Raw genomic sequence first — 21,876 nt, forward strand, 5'->3', positions numbered from 1 at the left:
TCATGGTGATTGAAGACAGGGAGGATATACTATACAGGACATCATGGTGATTGAAGACAGGGAGGATATACTATACAGGGCATCATGGTGATTGAAGTTCTGTGCTGGTGGTGACCTCATAATCGAAAGAAACAGAAAAAGAACATGCATGATAAAAAAAAAATAACTAGATCACCAAATACAGTATTTACCCGCAAGATGCTTTCAAAACAAGACACATTTGAATGGAAAGATGCCAGTCTGGCAGCACTGACTGGGGGAGTAGCCTAAAAGTCGCATGCGAGCCGCATGCATTACCTATTAAATGTTACCTCAAGCTCAATGAACAAATACAATGGGAATCTGTATCATTTTTGTTTCAGAAATCTCTATTTTGTTGGCGTTCCGGTACTGGATTCAGGACTACACCACTGGTGATAAGCAGTTGTCTTGCGAATTGAGTATGAAGCATAGTGGCATGTACTATTAAGTGCTATTTAGTATGAAAATTAGAGCATTTATTATGAATTATTTTGCTCAAATATCAAACAAGCAAAGAACAAAACAGCAAAGAGGCAGCAGAGTCAGAAACAAATGTAAAATCGCAGATTGAGCAGCATCTTTAAAATCTATTTGGGACATTTCGCAATTTGATTATATCGCTTTACTCAATGACCGAAGAAGCCGTCTCTTTTCTGTTTAGTTCTTTGCTTTCTCTAAATGCTCTAATTTTCATACTAAATAGCACTTAATAGTAGGGCCTACTGTACATGCCACTCTATTCACAAGACAACTGCTTAACCTTCAACATCACACAAAGCTCTCAAAATGTGCGATAATATGCAGGAAAAGAAGGGGGGGGGTGTCTATTTCACTGCATAGCCTGTGAATGCCTACTTGTGCCACTCTGCAATCTACTTTATGATGAAGAGAAATGCTCAAGCTTTAAAATGATACCCTACTTGAGGTGGCACATCCAGACTATATGTGTGATTTCCCCGTTAGAATGTGAGCAAATATTCAATGTAACTGTGCAAATAAGTAACTGACTTTAGCCTCGAGTCGGGAATAAGTAACTAACTTCAGCCTTGAGTCGGGAATAAGTAACTAACTTCAGCCTTGAGTCGGAAATAAGTAACTAACTTCAGCCTCGAGTCGGGAATAAGTAACTAACTTCAGCCTTGAGTCGGGAATAAGTAACTAACTTCAGCCTCGAGTCGGGAATAAGTAACTAACTTCAGCCTTGAGTCGGGAATAAGTAACTAACTTCAGCCTCGAGTCGGAAATAAGTAACTAACTTCAGCCTTGAGTCGGAAATAAGTAACTAACTTCAGCCTTGAGTCAGAAATAAGTAACTAACTTCAGCCTTGAGTCGGAAATAAGTAACTAACTTTAGCCTTGAGTCAGAAATAAGTAACTAACTTCAGCCTTGAGTCGGAAATAAGTAACTAACTTCAGCCTTGAGTCGGAAATAAGTAACTAACTTCAGCCTTGAGTCGGAAATAAGTAACTAACTTTAGCCTTGAGTCGGAAATAAGTAACTAACTTCAGCCTTGAGTCGGGAATAAGTAACTAACTTCAGCCTTGAGTCGGAAATAAGTAACTAACTTCAGCCTTGAGTCGGAAATAAGTAACTAACTTCAGCCTTGAGTCAGAAATAAGTAACTAACTTCAGCCTTGAGTCGGAAATAAGTAACTAACTTCAGCCTTGAGTCGGAAATAAGTAACTAACTTTAGCCTTGAGTCGGAAATAAGTAACTAACTTCAGCCTTGAGTCGGAAATAAGTAACTAACTTCAGCCTTGAGTCGGAAATAAGTAACTAACTTCAGCCTTGAGTCGGAAATAAGTAACTAACTTCAGCCTTGAGTCGGAAATAAGTAACTAACTTCAACCTTGAGTCGGAAATAAGTAACTAACTTTAGCCTTGAGTCGGAAATAAGTAACTAACTTCAGCCTTGAGTCGGAAATAAGTAACTAACTTCAGCCTTGAGTCGGAAATAAGTAACTAACTTTAGCCTTGAGTCGGAAATAAGTAACTAACTTCAGCCTTGAGTCGGGAATAAGTAACTAACTTCAGCCTTGAGTCGGAAATAAGTAACTAACTTCAGCCTTGAGTCGGAAATAAGTAACTAACTTCAGCCTTGAGTCGGAAATAAGTAACTAACTTTAGCCTTGAGTCGGAAATAAGTAACTAACTTCAGCCTTGAGTCGGAAATAAGTAACTAACTTCAGCCTTGAGTCGGAAATAAGTAACTAACTTCAGCCTTGAGTCAGAAATAAGTAACTAACTTTAGCCTTGAGTCGGAAATAAGTAACTAACTTCAGCCTGATCCTTCTGTAAAGCTCAGAGCCCCCATCTAGAACTCATCTGAGTGTCAGTTTTGGGTTCCAACTAAAGTTAGCTGTGATTGGCTGAACGTGTCGGCAGACAGCAAGAGCAAGCCCAGATTTCCTCGATGGAAGTGGGCGAGGCTGAGGGGAATGATTGACACTTTGTGCTTGCACAGTTCAAATAAAATGTATTTAAATAAACTGGAGCAAAGGTACACAGCTCAAATAAAGATCTTGCACCCCCTTGCGTAAATTGAATTTCCATTTAAGGTATGCTGTTTTTTGTCCTTGAGTAAATTTAATTTCGATTTAAGGAATGCTGTTTTGTTGTTAATAGATTATTTTTGTTGTTAATAGATGAGTTTTCATTATATTATTTACTTGAGGTTACTTTCACCTCTCATACGGTTACATTTACCGTACACTGTGATTCTATCCAACCGCTGCAAATCTCAATCAGCTCAGGTGCATCTACACACTTTTACCACGAGAGGGAGCCTTGAACTCCTGTATCTCCTTAATCGATGCAGGCAGCTGCAGAATGTAATTAGTTTATATGTATATAATATTAGATCATTCGGATAAGTATAACGTATTTAAATATATATATATATATATATATATATATATATATATATATATATATATATATATATGTATATATGTATATATATATATATATATATATATATATATATATATATATATATATATATATATATATATATATATATATATATATATATATATATATAGCATACCTTTAATGTTTGTTAAAACAGTTCTGCTTCTGTGATTGGCAAAGCCCCGTATAATGTTGTTATTTGGAATTGTTTTAGCACATAGGACATGTAGGTAATGTAAACAATGTTAAATCAAATTTCTTCTGTGCAAAACCTAATTAGGCATTTAAAAAAGGTTAGCGCCAGCGCCTGAGACGGTTTTTGTTTAATAATCCTATTACTGACGACTCATCATGTATAAAATGGTGCAGAAGGATGCAAAGTGTCCACTTGTTTAAGTGAATGTGAGAGAAATATACAAAACATTCTACGGTAAAGGAACGAGACAAACGAAACCATAGCGCTCCTAGGTTCGCCTTCACTGTAAGTACTGTAGAGCTATCACGATTTTAATTGTTTCGGTTGTGTTATTCCAGACGTAGTTTTTTTTTCTTTTTTTCTAATTGTTTTTTTTTTCTTTCACTTGCTCCTTGTTTGGAGCAGAGCGCACCATTTCAGTCACAGTAATGCCGTATCAGAATCCGCTCTGTGGTTAGAACCCCTTGTTTGCCTGTTATCGGACAGTGCTTCAGGGAGATGTCATAGGCTAGGTAGGGGGTTAGCTATCACAATGCGCTCTCAACTGAAAAAAAAAGAACAAATAAACAAACAAGCGCACTCTTATAAATAAGTACATTTAAAAACATATAGAGAGATACAATATTCTGCTGTGTTCTTGTAGTATTTTTTTTCTTTGAAAGAGCGTCGTAGACATAACTGCGACAATAGCATGCCAAAAGATAACTGTTAGTATGTAAATCAATTATTGTTTGTTTGTTTTTTATTTAGCTTAGAATATTATGCATTTTATCTTTCAAACCAAATATACTTATCGGCTAATAAAAATATATATATATATTTAAGAATTATAAACGCAAAGGTTATGCAGCACGGTTTATATTTCCAATTGTTCTGTTTTTGTTTGTTTTAATATAACATGTAAAGCGTTGATGTGTTTTAAGTTGGAATGGGTTATAGTGGAAAGGGAACAAATAGTTTTACAAACACATTAATGCCGAACACAATGATAGCATCCATTGCCTTTAGTTCATTAATTTAAAGTCCCATAGAGAGAATCGGTATTATACAGTACATCCTGCTGGCCGATTTATTGGATACCAATGTACAGTGTATAAATATATATGCATTTTACATAGGTATTTAAATCATATTGTGAAAGAAATAAAATAAAATAAAAATAAAATAAATCCCATTTCTATCCAGGTAGCATATTCTAGTAAAGGCGTTTTATAACATGTTTTATAAACATGAACGCTTTCAGAGTATCTTTTGTAAAACAATTGATTGGATTCTCTGACAGAAACATTAGGTTCATTTTTGTTATTTTTGTGTTTTTTAAGCTGTAACATCCCCATATCACTTGTTGTATCGGTACAACATTTCAAATAATATCCACCTATTATTATTATTATTATTATTATTATTATTATTATTATTATTATTATTATTATTATTATTATTATTATTATTATTATCATACAGCTTTCTGCAAAAAGAGGATTATGGTATCACATTCATTTTTGTTTTACGTTATTACATTGTTTGTATTATGAAAACAAAATGTAGGTTAAATCAAATATTTTGTAGTTAGTTTCTTGTGTATTATCGGCAACAGTGTAGGCTATTAGAAAATCTACAGTAGAAGTGACGAGTGCCGCATGCTGAAGTAAATTCGCAGACTGAGAGGTTAAAACAATTGTAGGGGTATTGAACGAGGAGGTCGTTTAGGGTTCGGCCTTGTTTATATACTTGCTCTTTTTAACCAAAGCATTGCAGCCTGAACAAGTGACAGTGGGGTAATGTTTGTTTTAACCCCCTGCTGTTGATCGGGTCAGAATCCTCCAGTACAAAATATCTGCATTTTTAACAAAAACAAGAGAAATTACTAGGGAAACCACAGCCCCTCTCACTTTTCCTTTTTTCTTCTCCTTGTGTCCTGTTTGAAAACTGATCAATCAGCGGGTACCGGGCGTTTTCGGAAGAATCTGTTAAAGAACACGATGGGGAAACAAAGGGAAGCGATTGACAAGAGAAGTCAAAGGCAGCAATGTGGAAATCAAAGACTACAAAAATAGGAATTCGGATCTAATCGGGAAAAGACTCAATTCTTTCCCCAGCTGTATCAGAATAAAAAGAAGTAAAGCAAATAGGGCGGGGACGAGCGGATAAATGAATACAAACGAAAGGGAGTACAAACTAAAAAGGGTTCCGAACTGAGAAAAGGAGAAGCATCGTGGTGAACATAGTGTTAGAATTTGGAAGCTCTGGTTATAAAAACAACTAAAAGAGAGATTGTAAAAGGTTCGGCTTTATATATGGCTTTTATGGATAATGGATGGAAGTTTGGGGTTGTTGTTTATAGGCCTACCCGAGATGAAAGTTGCATCGATATCCCAAGAACCAGAGTGCTCCAAACCACACACACACACACACACACACACACACTCACACTGACACTGACACACACACTCACACTGACACTGACACTGACACACACACTCATACTCTCTCTCACACACACACACACACACACACACACACACACACACTGACACAAACACACACTGACACACACACACTGACACAAACGCACACACACTCACACACACACTGACACACCTACACACACTGACACACACACATACACACTGGCACACACACTTACACACACACACACACACACACACACACACTGACACACACACACTGACACACACACACACACACACTCACACACACTGACACACACACACTGACACACACACACACACTCACACTGACACACACACACACACACACACACACACACACACACACATATATATATATATATATATATATATATATATATATATATATATATATATATATATATATATATATATATAATGAATGGCACCTTTTAACAGCTCAGCAAAGTTCAAGCATCCAGAAATATGGTCAAATAAACTGTACACCTGTTTATAGCATGTGATCAAATAGCAAATAATGTACGGGATCCATAAGCCTATAATTCCAGTTCGTTATTAATATCATAATATATTGTTTTCTACAGAAATGGTTACCGGAAATGAAAAATTAGCTGTTGGTTAGTGGGCTACCTCGACGTTTCTTGTCATTCTTGTAACTCACTTTACATTCAATGTAAAACAAATATTTAAAAAGAATGCACAGTCTTATGCAACTAATTGTTTAAACACATCGCGATAATCTCGACTCAGAAAAACACGTGTGTTACTAAGAAAAAAAAAAGTAATACATAGGCCTGCAGTATAACTCTATGGTTGTTGCATAAGGGTTATGGTTTTACACAGCTGTGCTTGTTGCAGATTTCAACCTCTGTGGTACATAACATGTTTCCATGGTCAACTGAACTGGAATTCGTTGAGGTACAGTTAACTGTGCCGCATTTAGTCTAGTACAATATCACTAAATGCAACAACAATACATTACTAATTTAGATTACTGTATGAACCCAATGTTGTATGGAAAATGCATTGATCCCTTCGGAAAATTAGGCATGCAAACATTAAATGTTGGTCTCAGTTGTGAATAAATATTCTGGAATCGGCCCTTTTCTTGAAATTGGGAGCCAAAAAAGATCATTAGTTTTGAGAACAATTAAAAATGGTATTGCAGCTGGAAAAGCAGACTGATATGAATGCTCAATCAAAAATAATTCAGATAGTGTATTACTACTACGACTACTACTAATAAAAAATAATAATATTGATCACGTTCCTTCAATCAGTTATTCCTCATTAAAACTTAAATCTAGTTTCTCGAGTGGAGGTATTGTTTGAACATGTGAGAATTACTGAGAAACAATGTTGTCACGATCACACTTGCATAAATTGCATAACAACTGTGAATTCATTCAAACGCTTGGAAGTATTGGAACATATTGTCTAGACCTGCGAATATCGTGTTGATTCAGTTATTACATTGTATTCTGTTGCAGTTATCTGTAAAAAAAAAAAAAAAAGAAAAAAAAAAAAAAGCTACTGTCGCGTAAGTTATGCCTCTGACTATGTCAAAATGCGAAAACGCTGGTGGATGGCATCTTAAGGTTCCGGATCTCAGTGTGTGTGACAGATTATTAGGGAGGAGTTTCGCAGTTTGATGAAGCTTTAACACACTACAGCTATCCGTCTCTGGCGTGAGTTAATCGTTTAATATGAGAAGTTTAAAAATTCTCCCGAAAAGCGTGAATCTGGTATCGCAGGATTCTTTTAAAAATACGATTTTTTATTTTCTGATTTATTCAGTGCTGATTTTTGTTATTTTTTTTAAATTTGTATTGTATATATTTATTAATGGGGACTACATTATGTTCATTTTTATTTATATATTTTTTAAAACATCCAAGTGTCACTTGAAGTAGACCTACAGTAAGTTCTACAAGAGAAAAAAAACTGAGTAGATTTTCTAAAATGAATTATTATTATTATTATTATTATTATTATTATTATTATTATTATTATTATTATATAGTAGACTATTTATTTTTATAATTATCATTATTTTTTTATTTTTGCCCCCGTTTTTTTTTTCGTTTATATGAGTGGTCTTGAATCACATATAGTCTGAAAATGAATTGCGGCCAATTAATAATTAATTAGATTTAAACAACTTAATTGTCTCATTTCAATGAGACAGATTTGTCTGATCCCCCCCATGAGCAAATGTCAAGATCATGCCTATAGTTATTGCCTTATCAAACACTATCCGAAAATAAATTAATCAAAGGCAAATATCCTGTGTGAGGATCATTTGCAAGTAATGGATGGGTATTAAGATTCACAGATATTATTTTATGTCATTCAGGGCAACAAAGTGAGCATTTATTGCATATATATTAAAAATTATGCCTCTAATCTAGCAGTGCTGATGCTGCGCGTTATTGGAGGGTTCTCGAAGGTGAAGCCCCTTGGGATCATTTTTTTGCTGGCGATTCCCTTTGGAAAAATGTTTCAAAAATTGCTTTAAACGACCGCTAAATTGAGCTGTTCCACTGAAGAATCCGTAAGACCGTGATGCGTTTTCAAGAATCAAGCACTTGTCTGGTTGTGAAACTGTAAGCAATGTAAAAAGCCCATCCGTATATTAAAAGGTATACCGAAGAAACAAATGAACTGCTCATCTCTGTTGTTTTTGCTGGTTATATGATTTTGTAATTCAGCAGAAAATTAACTCCATACACTGGTATGTTTGGTTTCATAAACAAAACCATTAGGGATTGACAAGGGTTGTATTGTACACAGCTTTTTTTCCTTCAAAATAGAATGGGAATTGGACAGGCCTGGAAAAAGCCCATTCTTTGTGCTTCTTTTGTGGAGATGAATGGCAGTGTCACACAGATGATTAGTTTGCACTATTAAATTGTCAAAAAGGAAGGATTTCCCTAATAATACTTTTTATGAAGAATTATGGAATTTAGGCCCTTTGGAAACATTGGAGACTGACAAGGGTGAAGGAGGGTGAAGAGGAAGGGTACAGACTGAGAAACAAGGAAAGATCCTGCGTTTGACTTACTGGTGCTGAAATATACCACACACAGCAGTAATATTGTTTTTGTTTTTATTGAGAATTAATTCAATTAGTTTGCGTTAGCCACGGCATTGTTTCTTCAACAGCTAAATATCTGGCAAGGCATCGGAAGCAATAGCAACCTGCTACGATATTGTTTTATTTTTGTATTATTATTATTTCGGTTGCTGTGAACCCACGGCATCATTAAAGTGATACAGGCCAGCTATGAACAGAGAAAAAGCTGAAGAGGAGGGAATGACATCCACTGTAGACATATTATCTCACTGAAATTGAGTAAAATGTTGAATTTAGAATCAGGACTACAGAACATTTTGTGCAATAGGATAATTGGATAGAGATTGATGATGTCGTGAGAAGTGCAAGGCATTCTGTCCGACCTGAGGCAATTACTGTCTCCAAATGAATGGACTGGCTACCACTGACCTCAGCAAACTAGCAACATTCCACTTGGATGAGATCATCTGTAATCTGCTGTTCTTAACATATAGAACCTGTGCTACATCACAATATGAATACCGCTTCATCTGAGGGCACATGCCCATATCATAGCTATTTGTAGAATTATGTTATTATTTAAATGTACAATATTTTGTAATTAAAATGCATGCGTGTTTTCATGCTACAATACTCTCAATAGAATACAGTTAATAATTATTGTTATTACAAAATCATACAATTATATTATTTTGTAATTTGGGTAACTGCATTGTTTTTTGGGCGATATGAATTGGTATGTATTTCTGTCATCGCCTTTCACCCAATTATAGACTTTTATTCTCTTTTTAACATTTGTGTTAAATGTTAACAACCTGGACCAATCTATTGTGTCACCATTAACAAACCAATGTTGACTCGAACACTCGCCCCCTTTGTGTCTATTATGTTGCTGCCCTCACTTGAAGATTTATGTATTTTTGATATTAAATTCCTTCTGTCATTAAGACTGCTCTCTTGTTGACTTTTTTTGACCCTTCTCCCCTTTCCCTAAACTTTCCCATATTTAAAGCAGAGTCTTTTTTTCTTCAGTGTCATTTGACTTCCTTTGCTTTCCAGTTGACTGCTGTTCCTTTTGGCATGTGCTGTTTATTCTGTTCTTGAACTTCAGGGGGCCACACAGCCACTGCTGCCATTCCCCATCCTCTGCTTTGAACCCAGCTTCTCCTCCAAGGTGCCTTGTCTTACAAACTATTTCCCCCTGACTACCCAGCTTGCTAATTAGTTAAACAAACACCTTTACTAATGATCCCCCCGGCCTTCTGAGCGTTTTGGGTTTTGTTCAGCTCAGCTGCTGGTGCTTTGCTTGTCCTGCTGTAAGCCTGGCCTTGCTGACCTGAAACATCACAGAGCTGTTACAGGGAGCGGCCGGCCTTGTCCAACCCTCCCCAGGCCAAAGGCCAAGACCACGGGAGCACTGGAGCCGCCAGCTGCTTGAGGTGACACCGGGCACAAAAGGACACGGTGAGAAGAGACTGTAACTTTGTGAATGTCTTCATTCAACTATTCTGCAGTCTGATGCATATGCATGCCTCAGCCTTGGAGCTTGCCTTAAAAAAAAGGAAACAGGAAAGGGCATCTAAAAATATACTTTGACATCTTCTCTGGTTGTCATCTGTTCAGTGTAACATGGCCCACGTTTCAGGCCATTATCTTCAGCCTTACAGTTAAGCTTTGCCTGCGCTGTGCATGTGTCCCTGGAGGTCCCAGCAACATATTCATACTAATTGTGGGGACTGTAGACTGCTGGTTGTTAAAACGCCTCAGGGCTGTGGAGGACCAGCTCGTCAATGGCGTAATTGACAAGAGCTTGTCTGTATTTAGGAGCAGCTGGTTCTAAGCATTGGCACACAGGCACAATCTTTACACAGCATCCCTTGCCTGAAGGAGTTTAAGGGCAAACGTGGTTAAAACGAAGGAAGATTTATAGTAACTCCCTTGGGTGGCAGGCAGAAGCAAGGTCTTCCCTTTGTGGGGTTTTTATTTATCATTCTCCTCGTCCCGGTGCCATGTCTAGCAGCCACGTTCCAGCGATTATTAATAAGAGGGGGTGGCAATTTAGGGCAATTAGGCAGGTGACATTATTCCGCTATGCATCACAGTAAACAAGATAGGAAACACACAAACTAATGATTGTCAATAAGGATATTTAACTCACTTCTAGATGAACTGTATAAAAAAAAATATAAAAAATAAAATGTACTTTAAACAAAAAAATAACAACAATATTTAATGTTGAATTTTATTAGGTAAAAATCGATCAGATTCTGTAGTACTTCAATATTCAGATACCACCAAAGACTAGAAATGTGTTTTTACTCCCTCAGTTCAAAATATAACACAGCCTAAATATAAATATAGCTATTTTATTCTACAAAATGTACATATAAACTAGTTTATATACCTGTTTTATCAGCTATTTGTTGGTTTGTTTATTTTGAAGAAATTATTATATTGACCTCTATTTGTTGTCTATGCATTTATTAACATTCTTAAGCAGCATCTCATTTACAGGGATATTAACAGATATATCACCATGCTAAATTTTGAATGTGAAAATGAATCATGGATGAAGGCTATATATGCAGCCCGAGCCATTTGAAAAAAAAGGCATAATACTGCAGTAGTGACGTCAAAATGGCATATCCGTTTAGAAGATTATACTTGACCTTTGACCCATATTTGACTCCTGTGCACCCGACCACTTTCAAACAAAGTGTATCGTTTTAAATCATTCGAGAGCACCCCCAATTTGTGGTTTTTAGGCACTTTTAGCAAATCTGGCTCTGTGAAGATTTACAACCATCCTCCACCAACGGAAATACCAACCAAGCGAACGAGACAAATAATCTTCGACTCTGACACTGACTAAAAAATAAAATAAAAAGCATACCACATTGAAACACCTTTTCCTTAAAAATACGTTACTTTTTTTGCAGTTCATTATCTACAAAGTTTAATTCATCGTTCCTGAATTATCAAAAAGAAAATGATATTTAAGATTATTTAATATTGTCTTGATTTACGTTATTATTAGTCATTAAATTCACTTGCAATTTGAACCTTAACACCTGTTTATTGTCTTTTTTATCACAGATAATATGCATGTATTATAAAAAAATAATAGATGGGCCTCTTCAGTGAGTTACAGGAAAACAATTCCCTATGGGGTTTCTGTGACAGTTTATAAACTAATCGACCTAACTGTCTCGTAGTTTATGACATCACATAAACCCTAGATGGAATTATTTTCCTGTAACTCACTGAAGCCCATCTATTATTCTCTCTCTCTCTCTCTCTCTCTCTCTCTCTCTCTCTCTCTCTCTCTCTCTCTCTCTCTCTACATATATACATACAGCCTATGTAGTCTTTTAAATAAACAAAGGTGGTTTATTTGGGACTCAAGAGCGATTAAGTGGGACAGATCTTACTTTCCCACTGCTCGCACGTGTGAACAGAATAAAGGACCGAGTTCTTCATTGAAACTGTGTTTTTTAACTTGGATTGCTAACTTTTGCCCGTTTTCTTAACGTTTCCCCTTTATTTTGCAGTAACAATGCCAACACTGAAGCACCCCGTCGGAGTTCCACAGTTGGAGATCTTTGCTGCCATTTTAGACATCTTTAGATTTCATCAATCAAAATGACTGCAGTTTTCCATAAAAAATGCTGAATTTGGGTCAGAAACCTGGCGAACAAGATAAAGATCTTGGGCTGTCTTGTGAGATGATAAATGAATATCCTTTCATGCAAACAATACGAATAAAACGTTGGTTTGTGATCTACTTAGTGTAAGAATGAAGTTAGAGTGTGAGATAAAACCTTGATTGAATAAAACTTGTATGGCCAGGAAACAAGAAACTCACATCTCACATACGCCAACTTTAAAAACGCTCCTGGAAAACTATTTACAGACATCATGCAGAGAACTTCTGATTTAATCATATTCTTAGATTTGTCTACAGCTGTGGCCAAAAGTTTTGCAGAACCTATAATTTTAGGATTGAGACATCATTTTAATATCTATCTATCTATCTATCTATCTATCTATCTATCTATCTATCTATCTATCTATCTATCTATCTATCTATTAATTTAATTTAGATATTTTATTTAACATCATGTAATCAAAGAAACAAGAAAATAATATCGTAAAAGTCTACCGGAAGCCATAATAATAGTATTTCATGTTAGATTTTGAAATGTCTCATTCTTCGTTAAGTATATGGAAAACTACAAAGCGGAAAGTAATTCAATATGTTAACGTAACATTATTCAGCAGGTTTCATTCGACTTTATGACACAAACGTCCATGCTATATGGGTGATGCAAAACTTTTGGCCACAGCTGCTTCTCTATTAACTTACCGGTACTATTTAAAAGGGCGCTCTTGGGGTATATAAAAAAACAAATAGAGGCACATCATATATGCTCATTTCAATCTTTTCTGACAAGTGGATATTATGTTTACAGAAATATATCTTAGACTAATTCTAAAAACTAAGAATTAAATAATAAAATGCACGTAAAAATAAATACGAATCACCCCTAAGTGCAAAAGTAAGATATATCATTATTATTATTATTATTATTATTATTATTATTATTATTATTATTATTATTATTATTATTATTATTATTATTATTATTATTATATTAGAGGTTCACAGAAAATATTCCGATTTTATAAAAAACAAACAAACATGTAAGCTCTCGTCTGGACAGCACTCTGCAAAATAGGGCCTATATAAATTGTATATATATTCTAACGTGTCTGTTTTCAATTGACCAATGTTTTTTTTTGTTTTTTTATTACCCCGCACGTTGCTGTATTGATCACTGAATTATCAATAAAACAGTTTACACATTCCACTGCTCTGTAACGTTTCATTTTTATTTTTATTAAATGTTTTTAAATCTGCTCAGTTTATTTTTTAGCATTGTTTGGAAAACCAGTTTCCTAGAATTCTATAATACAGTCAGCGCTGCACGGGTTTATTTACTATTCATCAAGTGTTGGGCCATATCTCAATCAACTCCATGTTGCTCGGAATGCTAATGAGCTGAGAAGATTGCCGGAAGGAGATGGCTGGTGCTGCGGGAGAAGACGCGCCCTGGCCGGGGCACGGAATGCCACTCACTCCGGCGGGGGGCTCGCTGCTCTCGTCAAACCCGATCCAAGAAATCTCAAACGCTCTTTCTATATCTCTGCGGGCTCCTCACCGAAGAAGTCTCGATCTACATAAAAGAACATTATGAAAATGATGATATCAGCTAAAGAGCATGCCCGTCTTGGCAGCATTGCTGTATTCAGGCACTGAGCAAAGTCTTCAGCTGGGTTGATAAGTAACAGTAGTCTCTTTATAATCTAAATTTTCCAGGTTCACCATTCCCTTGATTTTTGTGTCTTTTTTCAGGGTAAACCCAGTCTTTTTATCAGTGTTGTCATAGTGTGTTAGTTTCGTTTGTCATTGATGATAAACGATGCCTATAATAGCCTAATAACCCTTTTGTTGTACGTTATTTTGTGCATTACAAAAAAGGAATACAACTATTTGTCCATATTTTGGAAACTTATGGTTATATACTTAAAATAACACAGTTATATTTTCTATGCATGTAGTCATATAGCCCTAAACCTACACGTGACAACCGCATTTCAGTCTGTTTAGACTACAGTAGAAAGGACTCGGTTGATAAATATTATTAAGTGCGTCTGGCAGATATGATAGATGGAACCAGGTCAGCTGAATAGGTACTCAAATATACAGTACAGAGTTCATTGTGTTGTTAATTACCTTGGACTGGGGCGCATGGGCAAAACAAGAAACCTTTTAATATTAATAAAGCCAAATGAGGCTGATATAATTGTCTGTGGTAAATGAAGTCAGCCGCGTTTTGCAGGTGCTTACATAACCCTATTCACATTGTGATGTTGTTATGTTGCATTGTATTAGTTGTAGTTTTTACAGGGATAAGCAGGTGTTATGTAAAAAAAAAAAGTGAAACTTGCAGGCATGAAGCATTGTTCACTTTGAGGAGAAAGTGACCGGACTGGCTAGTGCTGGATGTGACATTTCCTGTGGTGAGGCCTGCATTGGCTGCTAATAGAGACCTAATTGATGGGCAAAGTCCCATTTCCGCGCGCTCTCCTTTATTGCTCCATCCCGTCTGCTGTAAAATATAACCTTAATCTGATTGTGTAATTCCACCAGGGCTGGGTAAGAGCTTACGGCACAGAAAAATCGTTATTAAAAAAGTTAAAGCAGACTTAGATTCGGCATACTGCTTTCTTTTTTCTTTTCTTTTTTTTTATTTAAAGATCTCACCAAGGACTGACATTTAACACAGCTCTTTCGTAACAACATCATTTTAATTATTATCAGGTATTAACACCTCTGTTTAAAGGTGTATTATGTTAGTAGGTTTTTGCAAATATAATTGTCTCTCAATCACTTTTTCCTAATCATATAAGTTTCCATTAATAACAAATATGTTGTGGCTTTATATTGTATCTATAGCTAAGTCAACTGTGGTTTCTATCAAACAGGTATTTATTGCGTTATCTTAATAATATCAAATAGACAAATATATCTACATTTTAAAACCAGTTTAGGGATTAAACAGTATATTATGCTGCAGAACATCTAAATATTTATTTTAATTGTTATATACAATTGTCATATACAAGACTATAATTGAAACGCACCAAAAACACACGCGTTACCAACATTATCAAGATTAAAATCTGTAGCATTAGATTTGTGTTTAATTTTTAAATAATTTGGTTCAACAGTGTTGTATGCAATACATATCGTAGAAATAAGTTTACAAATAACTATACAATCAAGCTGTTTCTTCGTTATCAGCACCTAACCTTTATGTATTTATTTTTTTTCATTTATCATAGTTTAAAAACAGTTATCGTCGCTAGTTTGTTTTATTAATTACACATAGGTCCGATTTCAATATTTAGCAGTTTTAAAATACGTATTTTACAAAATACCACATTTAATTTTGCTTAAAAAAGGAAACGTTGTTAAAAAAATTAGATTGTGTGTTTAACAAGGGGTATTGCTGTTTCCCAGTCAGACTTGACGTCAAGGTCACGCAGCGAGCCAGAGACTGGCGTTTGAACCCAGGTCATAGCACGTGACCATTGACTTGCCTGCTCTGCATTTATGATTGCTTTTTACAAACTTTAGTGTCTTGACACTAACCGTCCTTTATAGAACATTGCAATTGCATAACCTGATAAATACGTTTATTATAAAACTAACAACATGTAATACATACATACATACATACATACATCGCCGTATAGAACTTTAAAGCTTGTAGCTGAACAGTATATCTTGGCTACATTAAAAGTTACCAACCTGGAAATGTCCTATAAAACGCATATTTCCTTGATATAAAACACTTGACATTGTGGGTTTTGGAGCTATAGTGATTTATTCATTGCATTGTCCCCTTTTTCTTGACCAGAACATCGAAGGAGAATATGCGCTTTGGATCTACGGGCATTCCGTGTAACAGACCCCGTCTTTAGCGCTCCGTGATGGGTGTAATGAGGCATGGTTTCATGGAGCGGTTTGAGACGATCTGAATGATTGATTAAGCTCAGGGCAAGGCAGGGCCCTCGCATGATAAAGCCCCATAGACCCAGCAATAATAGCTGGGTAGTACATGGGCTGGGCTACCTCAATAGCTGCTGCCCGAAGGGAAATGGGAGGGAAGGTGCTCTGTTGTTAGGTAATCCGTTTAGCCATTGAGCCACCAGCCGTCTGAAGCAGGATAAGTGCTACATAGGAAGTGGGGAGAGTGAAATGGGGAGACGAGTCGCAGAAGCCCCGCCATACTGAAAACAGAGCGCTTCGATCACTTCATATAGCAGCCTGAGAATCCAAGCACGGGGCTAGCGCGCAGCTCGCATGAAATGCACGACCTAAACGAATTGCGTAATTAAAACAGAACGCACAGCGGTTACAAGGCAGCTTACGAATGTTTGGAACTTTGTACATTTTAAACAGTGACGCGTGGGTTACGGTTATGTATATATTCATTTATATGCATTGCATTAATATATTTAAAAACGTAATATGTTAGAAATCACAGATCGTGTTTTTGTTAATAAAATCACATTTCAATCATGCACCTGGCCACAACAGGTATGCAGTAGCCTACTTACAGTGTCATAAATAATGGAATACTAGGCTACATTATTTACGCGCGGGAAGAAGCGTTCTTCCAGCCTGTAAGTAGCGGGTAAACCAAGTGAGAACAGGGCCCTAAATTGCTGTTTATTTAATTGACACCAGTAGCCTGTATTGAATAGACAATCCCTTTCTACCCCTAAATACTTTCATATTAGCTCACGTGATGTGCTTTCCACTGAACCTGGTAATCAAACATCTGCACTTAAGACGCTGCCCATACTAATAATTATAATAACACAACTTGCAATTTAGACATCATTTGTTTGTACACAATTTCACAGCATCAGTTTTATCAATATTTTTTTATGAAAAATAATCAGTGACTTAACATCAGTACAAAACCTTTACTGTCAGGAGGAAAAAAAGAGAAAAAACTACATATAGACTCCAGAAAGATAACAGCGATTGATCTGTTATTAAAACAGAAACAAACTGTGAATTATATAAAATATTGAAATGGCATACACAATAAGACTTTGCATTAGGTTATTCTAATAATAATATTTGGAAGTTTTGATAAATTGGCTCTTATTTATTAACTTACTACTACTACTACTACTACTACTACTACTACTACTACTACTACTAATAATATGAAGAAGAAGAAGAAGAAGAAGAAGAAGAACAATAATAATACTTATTATTATTATTATTATTATTATTATTATTATTATTATTATTATTATTATTATTATTATTATCTTATTACTTGGTTTGTAATAAACAGTGACTTTTTAGTACACACAGTATATATGTCTTTAATATCTTCTGTATTTTGTCAAAATAGCCTTTGATGTTTTTCAACACATTTCCAAGATGAATGCATTCTAACCATGGATTTAGTCATTAATAGATTGGTCACTTTCTGCCAAAGCTTAATTCAGTGAAACAAAGTAAGCAATTCAGACTGGAGTTTTTTTTTCCTTTAAACTATTCTAAAGCCTGCAAACAAAATAAAATCATTTATTTCAGTTATAAAAAAAAAGTGAAATAATGCCTGGCAGTCAGTTGGGTAATGTGTCCCTTTTTTATTTCTGATGGCTAGTTCTGTCACTGGTCAGTTTGGATGAAAGAAAGGAGAAGGTTCCTTGATGTTTGACGCCAAGGCTGCCTGCAGTTCCATTCATATTCTTGTGTTCCCCATGCAGTTAGACCCGTAGCCACGCTTCAAAACTCCAGCAGCAACTATCAATAGATCCATAACTCCTAGCCGTCCAGATATGGGGTCAACTTTCAATACTACCCCACTGTCACACACAGCATTGGTCTTGTCCCACATTCATGCAATTGTGCTGGACTGTGGGGTGACTGTGTAATACAAATCTACAACAGCAAAATGAAAGCAAAGCTCTCCCACCAGACCCCATGTTTTTAAGTGCTAGCACACCATTTCCTGTGCAGTGAGATCTTGAGGGGGGCACACAAACATTCTAATTTTGCTTTGTAGTAAAATGCATAGTGTGACAACATATTGGGTTTTGATGAATAACCTAAAGGTTTGTACTCCCATTGGATTAAATAAATGACTTTTTTTGTGTGTATGTATATGTGATGATATGAATAAAGAATACAGCTGCAGGCATTTTCTGGTGTTTTTATTTATATATTTATTCATTTATTGAAAACAAGGTAACTCATCTCTTAAAGGGAAAATAAAAATAATAGCTAAATATAAATTGATAACTGGTCTGTGTTTATGTGACTTTAGAAATCATCATATTAATATTCCCTTCGGTCACGTTTTTTTTTTTAACATTTCTAGAAATTTAAAAACCGTTTGTGTGAACTCTATGGAGTTCGAGAAGTTGCCCTGCCAAAACTATGAAAAACATAGCAAACTTAACATGGTATAAATATGCACACAGTGACTGAAGGGGATATAAAGATACCTCAAACTTAGACAGTCAACAACATGTTTATAAATATGTTATAAAGGGTGTTATAAACATTAAACTATTATTAACAATCATAATAACAGGCTACAGAAATACATTGTGAGAACATGTTACTAAGGTACTTATAAAGCATGAGATGAAGCTTTAAATTAGTAAGGTGTTATTAAAATGTAATTGCACTGAACTTTTTATGCTAAGGCAATAGAACCCTGACTGGCATTACCACCTGGCATTTGACCTCGCCAGGAAAGTCACTGCCTGAGCCATAGATTCAGATGAGGTGTAAAATAAATAACACACACACAGGGCAGCAGTGTGGAGTAGTGGTTAGGGCTCTGGACTCTTGACCGGAGGGTTGTGGGTTCAATCCCCAGTGGGGGACACTGCTGTTGTACCCTTGAGCAAGGTACTTTACCTAGATTGCTCCAGTAAAAACCCAACTGTATAAATGGGTAATTGTATGTAAAAAATAATGTGATATCTGTATAATGTGAAATAATGTATAGTGTGATACCTTGTAACAATTGTAAGTCGCCCTGGATAAGGGCGTCTGCTAAGAAATAAATAATAATAATAACACACCCTTACTGTACAGAATAGTGTTTCTCTCCATTTTTACTCTTACATTTTTTACTTTTTACTCCCAAGTTTTATTTTACTGTAATATGCTACTGTATAATTCTACTTTTGTTTTCCCAGTTTATTCAAAATGAAAGAATATGCAAATATTTGTAAAAATGTTGATAGAATATTCAAACATGTAAAACCCATGTTCATCCCAGCACTAAAAGCAAGATATTCTGGGTTCTGGGGTGATCTACTCTGTAGCAGTGCCCTGGAATGAAGCCGTTATGATGCATTTATAATGTGACCAATACTTTCTGATAGAGATTTTTTAAATTGAAATATAGAAACAGAGGATGGCCTTCACAGTTTCAGATTCAAAGGTAACTCATGCTAAACAATAAAGAACAATAAAGAACAATATTACTGCCCTATTTCTATCACACTCACAGACACATCTACAGTGAAATCCTTTGTTGTGAGCAGCTCCTTCAAAGACCAGCTCATCATTCTGTCAGTCCCTTTCAATACATCCTACTATTAGGACCAGCTCTGTAGAAAGACCATGTTACTCAATCTCAGGAATGCCAGCACCAGCAGTCAGACCAGGCCTATTCATTTTAACCTTTAAAGGATCACGTAGAAGTATATTCACTAAAAGCATGCTGTGCCTTGAAAACCAGTGACAGGTCAATTCGTCTAAAACCAGTTTCTTATTCGGTCATTCTAGCCTTTCACACCATTTGTAAAGAAGGAATAATCTATTAAAAACAAAAGCCCTGCCCTATGTAATGTCTTTGTTTCTGTGGCAGTATCAAATATTGATAGGTTCCAGAACTACCTTAATTCCAGAACCACTTTTGGTGTGGTCCAGTCTTAATATATAAAACGTAAATACAAACTATTAAAAAAACTTTTTTTGTGACAAACTTTTAAAACCAATTCTGAAACGTGCAACATGACATATAAAGAATTTTAACTATATATAAAAAAAAAAAAAATAAATTCTCAATATAGTGGATAAGAAGGTGTTTTTAAAACCTGTTTCACTGGGCGTGAGCTGGGGGGGGGAAAGATAAGGCAGAAAAAGCAGCAAGGAGCAGTTAGTAGGACAGAATGTGGTCACCGACTGGGGCCGACGCTGTCGACATCCCAGGGGCGGAGGACCCGGAAACAGGATAGAAAAGAGGTCGTCGACTGGGGCCGACGCTGTCGACATCCCAGGGGCGGAGGACCCGGCGACCGGAAACGGGATAGAAAAGAGGTCGTCGACTGGGGCCGACGCTGTCGACATCCCAGGGGCGGAGGACCCGGCAACCTGAAAACACATATGAGGGTTAGACTTGAAAGGCCACCCCTCGGGAGGAGATGAGAGAGGTACCCAGCATTTGAGGCTTATGTAAGGGGCGCTCGTAAAACCCCTGATTGGCCTGATTGGCCGAGACATCACGCTGCCTGGGACCTGAAAATAAGGACAGAGCATTGAGGTTAGTATAGGACTCGGCACGAGTGACCACGTCCTGAAGAGAGGCAGAATAGAAGAGAGCCTCGAGTGAGATGAGCGCAGGAGCTGCGACAGGACAGAGTTTGGCCGGGGGTCCGCTCTGACTCACGCGGTGAGAACCCCTGAAGGTAAGGGAGGCGGCTGCCTAGCCCTGAGGTCGGGGAAGTGAGCCTCACTTGCCCCCCAGAGATGACCGATGCGAAGGCATGTAGAAGGTGGAGGAGGGGAGGAGGAGGAAAAACGAAACACTAGACAGAAAAGGTGCAGGTGATCAGGTCTTAAATAGTAAATAGGACTAATTAACTGGAGATTAGAAAATTGAAAGATTAGAGATTAGCGGCCCCCCCAGCTCCACGCCCCCTGAACCTCGCAAGCTAACATTTATGTTGATGCTGCTGTTGTTGTGGATGGTAATTCACACATGGAAACAAACATTAACCTATAGAAAAACCAGCAGACTAGGGGGTCTAAATGCTTCATCTCAATTTGTAAGTACAGAAATGGACTCCATTGGCGAAACATTCAATACCAAGGTATCAGTTACTTCACACCAAATGAACTTGGTGACTAAAGTGAATAAAATAAGAGAAGGATCTTTAAAATTAATTTTTTAAGATCTGTACCATTTAAAGAGCGGGAAGCAGGTTTCAGAAAAATATAGCGTCACACGTCCCCACGTGCAGCTACAACTGTTTAATATAGCGTCACAGACTTTAAAGTTATGAGTGTAAAAAGTTGTCAGGATGTTAACAATGAAAATAAATCATACAGGTGCGTTATTTAAACAGTTGTAGCAACACGTGGGGATGGATAACGTTATATTTTCGGAACCCTGTTACTTACTCTTTAAGGTCATCTAACTGCTCAAGAATTGCAAATACACTGATTTCCAGCAACAGCTATACAAAGGGAATGTAAACTACAATATGATAAACAAAAAAAAAATCACATTCAACCAGGGGGCACTGGAATCCTGTAGAGTTCTAAAAATAGAAGCAGTCAATCCATTATTAAAGGATAATGCACAATGTATT

General features: G+C 36.4%; 1 long non-coding RNA gene across 1 annotated transcript; it reads left to right on the forward strand.

Moving 5' to 3' along the window:
- Positions 1-3,342: 3,342 nt before the first annotated feature.
- Positions 3,343-13,581, forward strand: LOC131703432 (uncharacterized). Its single transcript, XR_009309893.1, has 2 exons — positions 3,343-3,417; positions 12,213-13,581. It is a non-coding gene; the product is annotated as an uncharacterized LOC131703432 (long non-coding RNA).
- Positions 13,582-21,876: the final 8,295 nt, after the last annotated feature.

The sequence above is a fragment of the Acipenser ruthenus genome, chromosome 2 (assembly GCF_902713425.1).
Source record: "Acipenser ruthenus chromosome 2, fAciRut3.2 maternal haplotype, whole genome shotgun sequence".
NCBI lineage: Eukaryota > Metazoa > Chordata > Actinopteri > Acipenseriformes > Acipenseridae > Acipenser > Acipenser ruthenus.